The 12,643-nt window shown below is 42.2% G+C and overlaps 2 pseudogenes; both read left to right on the plus strand.

Annotated features, from left to right (window-relative positions):
- Positions 1-3,840: 3,840 nt before the first annotated feature.
- LOC147701220 (28S ribosomal RNA) lies at positions 3,841-6,288 on the plus strand (annotated as a pseudogene).
- A 3-nt stretch (positions 6,289-6,291) lies between these two features.
- Positions 6,292-9,074, plus strand: LOC147701221 (28S ribosomal RNA; annotated as a pseudogene).
- Positions 9,075-12,643: the final 3,569 nt, after the last annotated feature.

Below are 12,643 nucleotides of genomic sequence, written 5' to 3' on the forward strand. Positions count from 1 at the left end.
TCTTATTCCTATATGGTGTGGAATATATGCTACACCGTGCAGGAAGGTGCAGTCGGCTGTCCGACAGGAGCCGTCTGCATGATAGCCTCATCTATGAGCCTAGCAGACTGCTGCTGTCAAACCACTTCAGGACCACCCGCTAGATATGGATGCATCTCCTAATCTAATCTAATCTAGCATCTGGTCACACCTTGGCTTTGGTGGTTTTACAGCAGATGGCAAATTGCACCATCTACTGTTAGACCACAGCTGGGGTGTAATGCAGGCATTCTTCCAAAACCCGCAGGAATAGTCTGATGTTGACCAGAATCACCCCATCTGCAATATGCCACTAGAACACCACCAGCACAACTGTGAAATCTAAATAGACTCAGTATAACCCCACAAACCTGATGGCAATGGAGTAATGTTAGCCAGCAGAGACATCAGCCGCGTTGATAGTGGTAAACACTTTACGCAAACAGAGAATACTCTGTTGATGCAGTCGGAGATTCAACCTGCAGACCTCAAAATACTAAGTGCTTGTTAACTCCACCGTGGAGGGACTTCAGGAGCCCTGCCAAGATATAAATCATGCCCCAAATCCGAATGTGGAAATCTTCACTGCAACTCCGTCAAGCTGCTCCTTGACAACAATTTCTCCTCCTTGGACACCATTTGCAGGCTTGTCCCACTGAAATTCTACCTTCTCAGAGACTTTTTATTCTTTTAATTTCTTCTAAGTCTGAAGGTAAGCACCGACTGGGCCAAACCTACTCCGACTTGTACTTCATCGCGGCCGGTAGTATTTTTTTTTCTTTGGCACTGACTTTTGTGACTAGATGTCTGCAGTTGGTGCGTTGATTTTTTTAGGCACATGTTTTTATCTTAAACTTAAAACATTTATATCTACATTTCTAATGACTGGATATTTGGACAATGTGGTGTGAAATAATTTATTAAAATGTACTCAATTAGTTGAAATTGGTAGACTTTTCTTGTTTTCTTGTGTTGTGTTTTCACTTTATCACAGTTTGTTTTGCTGCACAAATACTTCACACATTGCCTCTAAGTTAAGCCTGACTGCTTTTGTGCCATGTTAACAGAGGATTAAGCACAGTTTAATTTAGTGACTTTTGTGGTTCACCCTGACAGGCATTGTGGATGTTGCTTGAGGAAGGTTAACATCCCTCTCAACCTCTAACCCAATTTCACACAATTAATATTGTTATACTACACAATAAACTCTTCTTGCTAGCATACTGATGTATAGTTGTTGGTTGTTGGTGGTAAACTGTCCTTCTGGATGTATTTTGGAAAATTAAATTAACAATATAAAAAATCTAAAAGTATGTATTAATTTAGGAATCATAATATATATAGTTGAGAAGAAACAATGCAGTTATGATGGCAAAAAAACAATGAAACATGCTTGTACCTTTATTTCTTGAAAGATGAACTCACAGCTAGCTTATTTACACGTATAACATGTGATCCACTAGGCATTTCATGCAATTTATAAAGAATTCTGGAGTGTTAGACCTGTCAGCCTTAGGGTGGTCTTCCTCCAAACGTTTTGCCTTCACCCCTCTTATTTTTGCTGAACTTGTATTTGCTGGCCTAAGGACTCTGTACACCTTACCACTGCTAAAGTGCTAGTGCTCTCTCCCTAAAACATGATAGAATTCACTTCCACCCAATTAGCATATTTAATTTTCTTGAAAATCCCTAATAAAGTGCCACTATTTGTGCCCCGGGACTGTAAATTAAATGCTACTAGTAGGCCTGCTGAACTGATTGTGCCACCCACTTAAGTAGCCCTTTAAACATGCCTCTGGTGTGCCATTGCAGCCTGTGTGTTCAGTTCTAAACTGTCATTTCAGCCTGACAAAGTAATCCTTTTCCCAGGGGCAAACCTTCCTTTGTAATACATACAAGTCATCCAAGGGTAGGTCATGGAAAGCCATGAGGGCCAAGTGCAAAGTATCTCAAAAGTGGGACATGTACTTTCAGGTTTTACATGTCCTTGTAGTGAAGAACGTTTTAATTCATTTTTCACTACTGTAGGGCCCGCCTCTCTAGTGGATTACTTTGTAGTTGCCTATTACCAAAAGAGAACAGGTTACCAGTTCATGTTTGGTCTCTGTAGAATTGTAATCCCTCTTTCATGGTGAAGTCTGCCTTTTACTGCCTTAGCCATTTAGTACCTCATACAATGTTAAGCTTAGGTGATGCCTGTATGGTCCATCACTAGCAGGATGGGAGGGCAGAGCTGGCCACAGCCCTGCTTATACTTGAATAGGCTATGACCTGCCACCACACAAAGGGCTGCATAGCCGCTGTAATTAGTCTGGAGCCAGGGCAGGGAAAGCAGTAAGCCTGTAGACTGAAGAGAGAAGCCTCTAGAAGATTCTCCCGCCTCTTCACTGTGCAACACATCCTAGACTGGGAACTCACAGCGTTCCTTCACCAGAATTGAATGTGCTCTTGTTTAGCAAGCCTAACTGGTTCCCTGCTGCTGGCCCATGCACCATTGTCTTTGGCCTCAACTTCTGACTTTGTCCCAGTTGAGCATGACCACATATCCAAAGTTGGCACGTTTTATTGTTGTTGCTATTTTCTCTGACTTCTTTAAAACTGCATATCTCCAGGTCTACTGCTTTGGTTTTTGCCGTTTTGGTCCTGGTTTATTTATTAGTGTGTGGGGTCCTTTTTGTGGTGTGTTTTCAATGTGATACCATTGTGTGGATGATATTGTTTAATGTATTATGTGGCACAACATTGGTGTTATCAGTAACAGGCAGCCCATGTCGCATGTATGAGTGCATAGTGGAGATGACTTCCTATTCTAGAGGGATGAGACAGAGATGTGATCTAGTTGATCATCCAGGAAGAACTCTAGCCACCTCTATCCTGGTGAATTCATCACCCCTATCCGCTCATCCGCCTGCTTTTCCTTGATATCCCCCATTGTCTGAATCTCCTCCCACAAAGCTTTCACCCCATCAGTGAACTGCTGCCCTAAGGCTACCTTCTGTGTCGCACTGAGGTAGCATGGGGACAGCACAAGTATCTTGTAGTTTCACACAATAAAGGAGAAAATAAATTCCATCTCCTAATCAGAAAAATGACACTCTCTCCTCAGCACAGGCAGCATAGTTTACAACAGGATCCCAAGGGAGCAGAGGGTATTTCTGACTCTCCCTTCATAGGGTTGAGTGAGCAGTCAGTATTTACCTCAGGAAATGGCAATAGGTCTGAAACAAAGATACACTATGGCACAATATTCTCTAACATATGATCAATGCTGAGCCGAAGCTCTTCTTTGTAAAACAATCATTGGCGAAGTGAATTGGTCTCACCTATAATATTCAGGTGCAGAAGTACTGGCGTTAAAGTTGATCTTTGTTATAATACTATAGAAAAATGTCTGTCAGACATCTTGAAAAAGTAAACTAATAATAATGTATATTTGAAAAAAAACACCCATTAGGCCCCCTGATATATCTGCCTGTACCATAAACATGCACACACAAGGACAGAAATCTTTAAATCCTTATTTTTGCTTTAAAAACATTCTAAGGTGGCTGCCCCTACGTGGCTTTCTAGGAATTAAAAGATGGACATGAGGGAGATTCGACTACCTCCCCACCCTCCCCTGGCATCCGTTCCTACCACCCCTCGGGCACGCTGGGGTGGGAAGGGGGACTGGGTCCTCTGCTCCAGTCACGACTGTCGTCTGGGGTGGACTGCGCTCAGTGCTCCCTTACCACGTTGCTCCACTGGGTGGGTAGAACCACACAAGGCTCAAGGAGTTTGCAGCGATGTTGGTTACCCATCCTATTCCATCTTGAAACACAGACCAAGGAGTCTAACACATGCTCGAGTCAGACAGCTGAGCAAAACCCTGTGGTGCAATGAAGGTGAGGGCCGGCGGGCGCCGGCTGAGGTGGAATACTGCAGTGCAGCCAGCAGAAGACACACCACTGCCCCTTCTTGCTGCTCCATCGGGGAGGTTGAGCATGAGCGTATGTGATAGGTTCCAAAAGATGGTGAACTATGTCGAACACAGAGGAAACTCTGGTGGAGGTTCGTAGTAGTCCAGATGTGCAAATTGGTTGTCTGACCTGCATATAGGAGTGAAAAACGAATCGAACCATCTAGTATTTAGTTCCCTCTGAAGTTTCATTTAGGATAGCTGGCGCTCAGAGCCCCCAGTTTTATCTGGTTAGGCAAATGATTATATGATTGGGGCTAAAACAATCTCAAACTATTCTCAAACTTTAAATGTGGAAGAAGCCCGGCTTGCAGGCTTGGACCTGGGCATTGAATGCAAGTGCCAAGTGGGTCACTTCTGGTAAGCAGAACAGGCACTGTAGGATGAACAGAATGCCTGGTTAAGGTGCCCAATGCTGACGATCATCAGACCCAAGAAAAGGCGCTGGTTGATATAGACAGCAGGACGGTGCCCATGGAAGTCAGAATCCGCTACGGAGTGTGTAACAACTCACCTGCTGAATCATCTGGCCCTGAAAATGGAAGGCACTGGAGCATTGGGTCTGTACCTGGCCATCTCTGGCACTGAAAGTTCAGACGAGTAGGAGGGCTGCTGCAGTGCACCGGGATGCCCAGGGCGAGGACCTGAGTGGAGCTGCTGCATGTGCAAATCTTGGTCATAGAAGCAAATATTCAAACAAGAACTTTGTAGGCCTAAGTGGAGAAGGGTTCCATCTGAACAGCAGTTAAACACTGGTCAGTCAGTCCTAAGAGATGGGCAAGCACCGTTCAGGAAGAAATTCACACTACAATGGATGGAGGAGGGTCGGCAGCTCTCATTCTGCTTGACCTATCCGCAGAGTTTGATACGGGGAACCATGTTTTTTTGGTCTAACTTCTAAAAACCATAGGTATGAAGGAAAAGGCCCTTTCCCTTCTAACAACATTTTTATCAGGCAGAACTCAAAAGATACACCTAGCCAAATTTAAGTCAGCCCTCTTTGTCCTGCCCTGTGGAGTTCCTCAGGGCTCCTCGTTGAGCCCCCATATATATATATATATATGTCTCTGAACTTGCCCCACTGATCAGGAGCTTTAATTTGATTCCCACCTCCTATCCCAACGAAACCCAGTTGGTAATTTCGACAGTAGACAAGGATTTTAATCATTCCCATAAACTACATATTTGTATGATCCTCCTGAGCAACTGGATGAGTAGGCACTTCTTGAAGTTAAACTCAAGAAAAACTGGAATGGTTTTGTTTGGTAATCTTTTTCCACCTTGGTCCCAGCTTGGTGGCCAGACACTCTGGGTCCTCCTCCTACACCAGTAGCCAAAGCTAAGAATCCTGATGTTATTATAGATGAAAAACTTAAGTCCCAGGTTTCTTAGGTTGTGTCTTCTTCGTATCTCCCCATCAAAAATATAAGAAAAATCCTTCAGTTTCTTCCTAAAAATTCCAGAAACACAGTTATGACTTTGTTAGTGTTATCTAAATTAAACTATTGCAATGGTCTATATATCAACCATCAAGCCAGCCTACTCAGGAGGCTGCAGGTAATACAAAATGCTGGATACTCCTAAACATCAGTCAGGACAGGTATTCAGGACATGCATTGGCTTCCTGTCTGCCAACGTGTCAAATTGAAAGCTCTCTGCATTGCATTCAAGGCACTGCATAGAGAATGTCCAAAATTTCTCTGGGACATTTTTAGCTGGTACTCCCCAAATAGACCTCCGCGATCAGCTAACGCCAGCCTGATGACCACCCCTAGAATTAAAAAGTCGAACTGGAGTGGTAGGAGTTTCAGCTACAACAACATCAAGCAGTGGAACTCCCTTCCATCACATCTCAGGATGTCTCCCACCCTTCTCGTCTTTAGAAAACAACTCAAGAAATGGCTTTTTTAAAACTAGAATCCTTGCATAGTGTGTTGAACCGGTAAGCTCCAAGTCCCCCAAGTGTATAAGTGCTCCATATAAATTGCAATAGCACAACAACATAACATAACGGGTGATGGCCTCTATTGCCCATGGGCCATCGAAAGGGAGTCGGGTTCGGATCCCCATACTGGTGGAGATGGATGCCCTAGTGGCATCCAGTGTGGTAATGCAAACAATCCCGGAGAAGCCAGCGGAAGCTCCCTGGACAGTTCTCTTTTCTTCCTGGAATGGGTTTGCCCCACGAGAGGGGCCCGATTCTTGGAAAGCGTCCCAGTTCCGGTGGCATCCGGTGACTTCTTTCTGGTCCTTGAATATTCGAGGCCATACTCATATCCGCAGCAGGTCTCCAAGGTGAACAGCCTCTGGCATGTTGGAACAATGTAGATAAGGGAAGTCGACAAGTCAGATCCATAACTTCAGGATAAGTATTTGCTCTAAGGGTTGAGGCAGTTGGGCTGGGGTGACCGGAGACAGTGAGAGATACGGCAGATTGAACTTTGATCCACACACCAGCCATACAAGTAACAACAAAATGAATGAGGTTCTTACCAATTGGGCTCTACACCTGCCTGCATACACATGCAATGGCTTTCTCTATTCGAAAAGAGCATATGGGGGTCTCAGTGTACTAAAGCCAAGTACTACAATCGGACTAAACAAAATTTATAGTTTACTGTACCTAAGAGAAGCACCAGATTCGTACATAGCTCATCCCAACATGCATGTAGGGAAATAATAAATGAAAACATGATAACATCATCACAACACACAAACTCAACATTTTAGACAGTAAAGTTATGTTTTTGAATGTATTAGCAACAGATGATTGGAGAAAATAGGAATTTAAGAAGTGGGCCAATATCCAAGTCTAAGATGATGGTATTAACTATTTAGCAAACAATCCAACCTCACATTTCTGGATCAGCAAGCATAACAAATCAAGGAAAAACATTACATAGCTGCACTGATGTTAAGAGCAAATGTTTTGTATACCAGAGAAACCATCACTAGAGGAAGAATTTGAACATTTGCTATGTGCAGATACTGTAGAAATGTTTGTGAAACTAGTTCTCACATTTCAAGTGCATGTCCTAAAACCAAGGGCATAAGGATAAAAAGGCATAATAAAAAATTGGAATTGCTCAAAGGTGGGGTTGGATGACATATAGGGCACGTCATGTCCAAAACAGTCAAGGTGAACTACAAAAACCAATTGTAGTATTTACCAAAGATAGTACTGCTGTAGTGATTGATTTTTCAATTTGTTATAAAAACTCACAGAATTCCCTTGAGCTAGCATTTGAGAGTGAAGTTAAATATTATCAGGATTTATCACAGCAAAACAAAGACTTCACCAACTGTAAAACTGGAAAAATTCATGGCATTATTGTAGGATGTCAGGTTAATTGGCCTCAGTGTAATGATGTTGCTCTGGCTGATTTAGGTTTACAAATGTCTTTCCTATTCAAGAAGAATAGTTACCTGACAACTTTAATGGACACCCTTAAAATGTGCCAAGTATTCATGGACAATTAAATGTGAAGCTAAATGCTTAGATGTACACTATTTAGCGGCACACATATTTCATTATTATAAAACATATTTAAAAATTTTAACAGTTTGAATTTATATTGTTGACAATGTACTTTATAGATGTGTATTTTGTAGAATTATTATAGATGTGTATTTTTATAGCTGTGTGTGTAACAATTTAGATTTAGAAGTGTACATCATGACTATTGAAATGCGTTGAATGAAGAATAGGTCAAATAAATTCCTACACAAATTCAGTACATATCAAACATTGATTATTGATGTCCTGCTAATTATACTTTATATTTCTCAGGACTGCTCGTAGACAATTTATGAAAATTGTTAGAATAGTACTGGAGCCTATACATGATACCAGTTCAGTGAGGACAGCTTTAAGTGTGGCTGTGCTCCTGAATGAATGAATGTTGTATTGTTAGAAGCAAGACCGATTTGATACTGATGGGAGCAATAATAAACCAGAATGAACCACTGCATTGTGGTACAAAAATAGACAAATGCCTCATCATCTAATTAGTGACACGCATGAATGGGTGAACGAGATTCCCACTGTCCCTACCTACTATCTAGTGAAACCACAGCCAAGGGAATGGTCTTGGCAGAATCAGTGGGGAAAGAAGGCCATGTTGAGCATGACTCTAGTCTGGCACTGTGAAGAGACATGAGAGGTGTAGGGTAAGTGGGAGGCCTCGGGCTGCCAGTGAAATACCATTACTCTTATAGTTTTTTCACTTACCTGGTGAGGCGGGGGCAAGGCCCATAGGGCTCTCGCTTCTGGCTCCAAGCATCTGGCCCCTCGAGGCATGACCCGCTCCGGGGACAGTGGCAAGTGGGGAGTTTCACTGTGGCAATAAAGCTGTCAAACAATAACACAGGTGTCCAAAGGCATGCTCAGGGAGGAGAAGGGCAAAAGCTCACTTGATCTCGATTTTCAGTATTAACAGACCGTGAAAGTGGGCCTTATGATCCTTATTGCTCCTTGGGTTTCAAGCAGGAGGTGTCGGAAAAGTTACAATAGACATAACTGGCTTGTGGCGACCAAGCGTTCAAAGCGATGTCGCTTTTTGATACGTCGATGTCGGCTCTTCTTTTCATTGTGAAGCAGAATTCCCCAAACGTTGGATTGTTCACCCAATAAGGGGGAACGTGAGCTGGGTTTAGACCGGCAAGAGACAGATACGTTTTATCATACTTATGATGTGTTGCTGCAATAGTAATTCTGCTCAGTACGTGAGAAACTGCACGTTCAGGCATTCGGTGTATGTGCTTGGCTGAGGAGCCAATGGGGCAATGCTACCATCTGTGGGATTATGATTGAATGGCTCTAAGTTAGAATCCCTTCTAAACCATAATGATACCACAGTGCCCTAGAGCCTCGGTTGTCCCGGGATAGCCACCCTCTTGAGCCTTGAAGAGCCACTCACTTGGGGACTGGAGCAGCGACAGAAGGTAGCCGCCTCCATTGTGCTCAATGCTCTGCATGTTCCTGGGGCACGTGGTGCTAAATCATTTGTAGACAACCTGATTCTGGTCAGGGTTTCGTACGTAGCAGAGCAGCTCCCTCGTTGCGATCTATTGAAAGTCATCCCCTGAGCCAAGATATTGTCTCCGTCTGTAGGCACCCACTGACCCTCCTCCAACACACCTGGTAGTGAGTCCCATAGGATGCGGAGGGGGGAATGCGGGCCTGTGGTACACTGTCTCCATCACATGCTGGCTGGCACGGGGGTCTCCTCCTCCCACCCTGCCCCACCGGGATGCAGGGAGATAGTCGCAATCGCTTGCAGGTCAGCAGGATGACCGATGGCCTGGTCGGAATCATCTCCCCTCCCACTGCTACAGCAAAATCCACAGGGAGGTGAGCAGCCCCCAGGAAGGAGGCTCCCAAGCACCGGACTCGGAGCGCCTGGCATCTCTCACCATTGCCAGACTGCGGTGTGGCTGGATCTGGTTATCCCAAGCCATATGGTCGCAGGGTCATGCTGGACCATCTGGTCGCCTTTCTGGGTAACCAGATGGCATGGCGGTCTGCGTGACCTATGTTGTAGGGGAAGATAGACTGCCAGCACTGATTTGTTATTAAATCATTTATATTTATTGCGAGCAACAGAGAATAGTAGTGTTCCCATAAAGGCGAGCAGGTAACTGACGCCAGAATCCACAGAGATGGAACACCATTTCAAAAAGGAATCTAAATAGAACATAGCATTTAAAGTGCAAGACACAACCTAAGTAATATGCAAATACAACATATCCTATTCTCTTCATTCATTAACTGCAACAAACTTTTTTTGTCACAATATAAAAGAAACTAGGATCTAACAAAACAGCATACAAGTAACCAATGTTAAACAGTAAAAATAAAGATAAAGATAATAACTAAATAATACAAATGATAAACATAGATTTCATGCATCATGACAGAAATAATCTTGCAAATAACTAGGAGGACGTCTGTATCTCTGATTAGAAACTCTGTCATTTATATTTTCCCGTCTGTTTCCTAAAGACACCATGGTATTGTCATTAGTACTATTTTCAAGATCAGAACTTACATTTTCCTTACCCCTCATACAAGTTTCTCCACTCTCATTTCTTTTACCTTTCTTGTACAATGCCACTCTTCTTAGGTTCCAATGTTCACCATTATACAAAGTTACAAACCTGTTATGAACAGATTTTACTTTAAATGGACCTCTGGGTTTTGTTAATCCGCTACCAATACGCCCAGGTTTAACTTTCACTAAATCATTCACTGATATATTTCTGTTTTCAACTAAGATATCATCTCTATTGGATTTTTCATTACTCAAATTAGCCAAACCAATGCAGTTCCCTCATCATGCTGAAAGGAACCTTCCCTGATATATTGTTCTCAGTGGTACGATTCGCCCACACCAAATCATCAACCATATCTTTGACAATACCACCAGTTGATACAGCCATTTGAATAGCACCTTTCACCGTGCGATTCGTTCTCGCCACGATACCATTTCCTTGTGGGTTATATAAAGATGTTCTACTTTGTATAATCCCACAAGAATTAAAAAACTTCACCATTTCATCCGCAGTCAAATGAGTTCCGTTATCAGTTATTAATTTGACTGGGAAACCTTCTTCTCTGAAAATTTCTGACATTAATTTAATGGTAGACTTAGTGGTTATCTCCCTACAAAACTTCACAATAAACCATTTTGATGTGACATCAATCATCACCAGTGCAAATATGAAATCCAACCCAAAACAATTAAATGGCCCAATAAAATCCATACACACCATATGCCAAGGAGATTCTGGATCATCGATTTTTCCATGGGACACTTGACTGCCCACTTTCAATCTCATTTCCCTCTCAAAATATTACACACACATCTCAACCCATTCAGAAATTTGTTGATCCATTGCGGGCCACCAAAAATATTCTCTCAATCTTTTCTTAGCAAGAGAATGGCCCAGGTGTCCTTCATGCGCCAACTTAAACAACAAAAATCTTAATTCATGTGGTGGAATAAACTTATCATCCTTCATCACAATGTTTACTTCTTTATCAAAAATAGACAATTCATCTAAAACTTTTAAATATGGTCTAACAGCAATTGCAAGAGTACTTTCACGTCTTTTGCCATTAACAATTAAATCTTTTACACTGTGCATCACGTCATCCCTAGCCATACTTTCATTCGACTGTGTTCTTCCAATAGCATTAGTACACACTCCCACCATTTCATCTCTAGCTGCTACCGAGCCTTTACACAGAAATGATTCCACACCAGATTTATCTACTTCATGCCATGGTAAGGGAAGTCTCGACAGGCCATCCACCTGATTGTTCTTCCATCCAGGAATATAATCTATCTTGTACAAAAATTCCTGCATTCGAGCTGCTAATCTCGCCAACCTAGCCAAACCCTTACCTGCACCAACCGGGAACAAAATCATTATCAAGGGTTTGGGATCCGTCTGCAATCTAAATTGAAATCCCCATAAGTACATCCTAAAATACTCACAGCCCTATGCGGCTGCCAATGCTTCCCTCTCAATTATTGAATAGTTCCTCTCTGAACTAGTAAGGGATCTCAAAGCAAATGCTACTGTTTTAATACCTGACGAATGTTCTTGTGATAGAACTGCACCTAATCCGACAGCACTTGCATCAACCGTTAAAACTGACTTTAATTTGGTGTCAAAAGGAGTAAGAATTTTTGCCTCACAAATCTCTTTTTTTATATGAATGAAAACCTTCTCTTGTTCATCGGCCCACACAAACTTACATCTTTTCCTAAGCAACTCCCTTATTTTCTCTGTTTTATCTGCAAAGTTGCATACGAATTTCGCGTAATACTCTATAAGTCCTAAGAACGATCTTAATTGGTCTTTATCAACAGGTGTAGGCGCCTTTCTTATTGATTCTAGTAGATCACCTTTTGGTTTTACACCTTCGGTACATAGAGTATAACCCAAATACTCAACCTCCTCAACAGCAAATTTAAATTTTTCTCTCTTCAAAGTCAAACCTGCACTCTCCATTTTGTTTAACACTTCATTCAGGATCATATTGTGCTGTTCTTTTGTTTCACCAAATAACAAATCATCATCTTGAAAAAAGAAAAGATTTTTTATCCCATCCAAAACTGAGCCCATCATACGCTGAAAAACTCCAGCAGCAGACGCCAGCCCAAATGGCATACGCGTAAATTGGAAGACACCCACAGAAGTGATAAACGCTGTTAAAGGCTTTGATTCATCATGCAACTTAATTTGGTGATACGCACTGCGTAAATCCAATTTTGTGAAAAATCTTCCCGCTTTCAATAACAAAAATAATTCAATGATATTTGGTAAGGGAAAATTATCCACAATTATATTCTGGTTTAAAGTGCGCAAGTCAACACAGAATCTGTATTTTCCATCCGATGTGGTCGTGATGACCACTGGCGAAATCCAACTTGACGTTTCCATTTGCTCAATTACTCCTTGCTACTGCATCTCACACAACATTTTCTTCACTTCACCTCTAGCTATAATAGGTACCTTCCTGACTTTATGCTGCATAGGAACAGCATTAGGCTTAAGCATGATCTTGTGCACATACCCCTTCAATTCATCAATTTCTTCTTTAAATAAGTAAGACACCCCTTCAACAATTGACTCAGTTGTAATTTCATTCACAAC

Source organism: Lissotriton vulgaris, chromosome 7, assembly GCF_964263255.1.
Source record: "Lissotriton vulgaris chromosome 7, aLisVul1.2, whole genome shotgun sequence".
Classification (NCBI taxonomy): Eukaryota; Metazoa; Chordata; class Amphibia; order Caudata; family Salamandridae; genus Lissotriton; species Lissotriton vulgaris.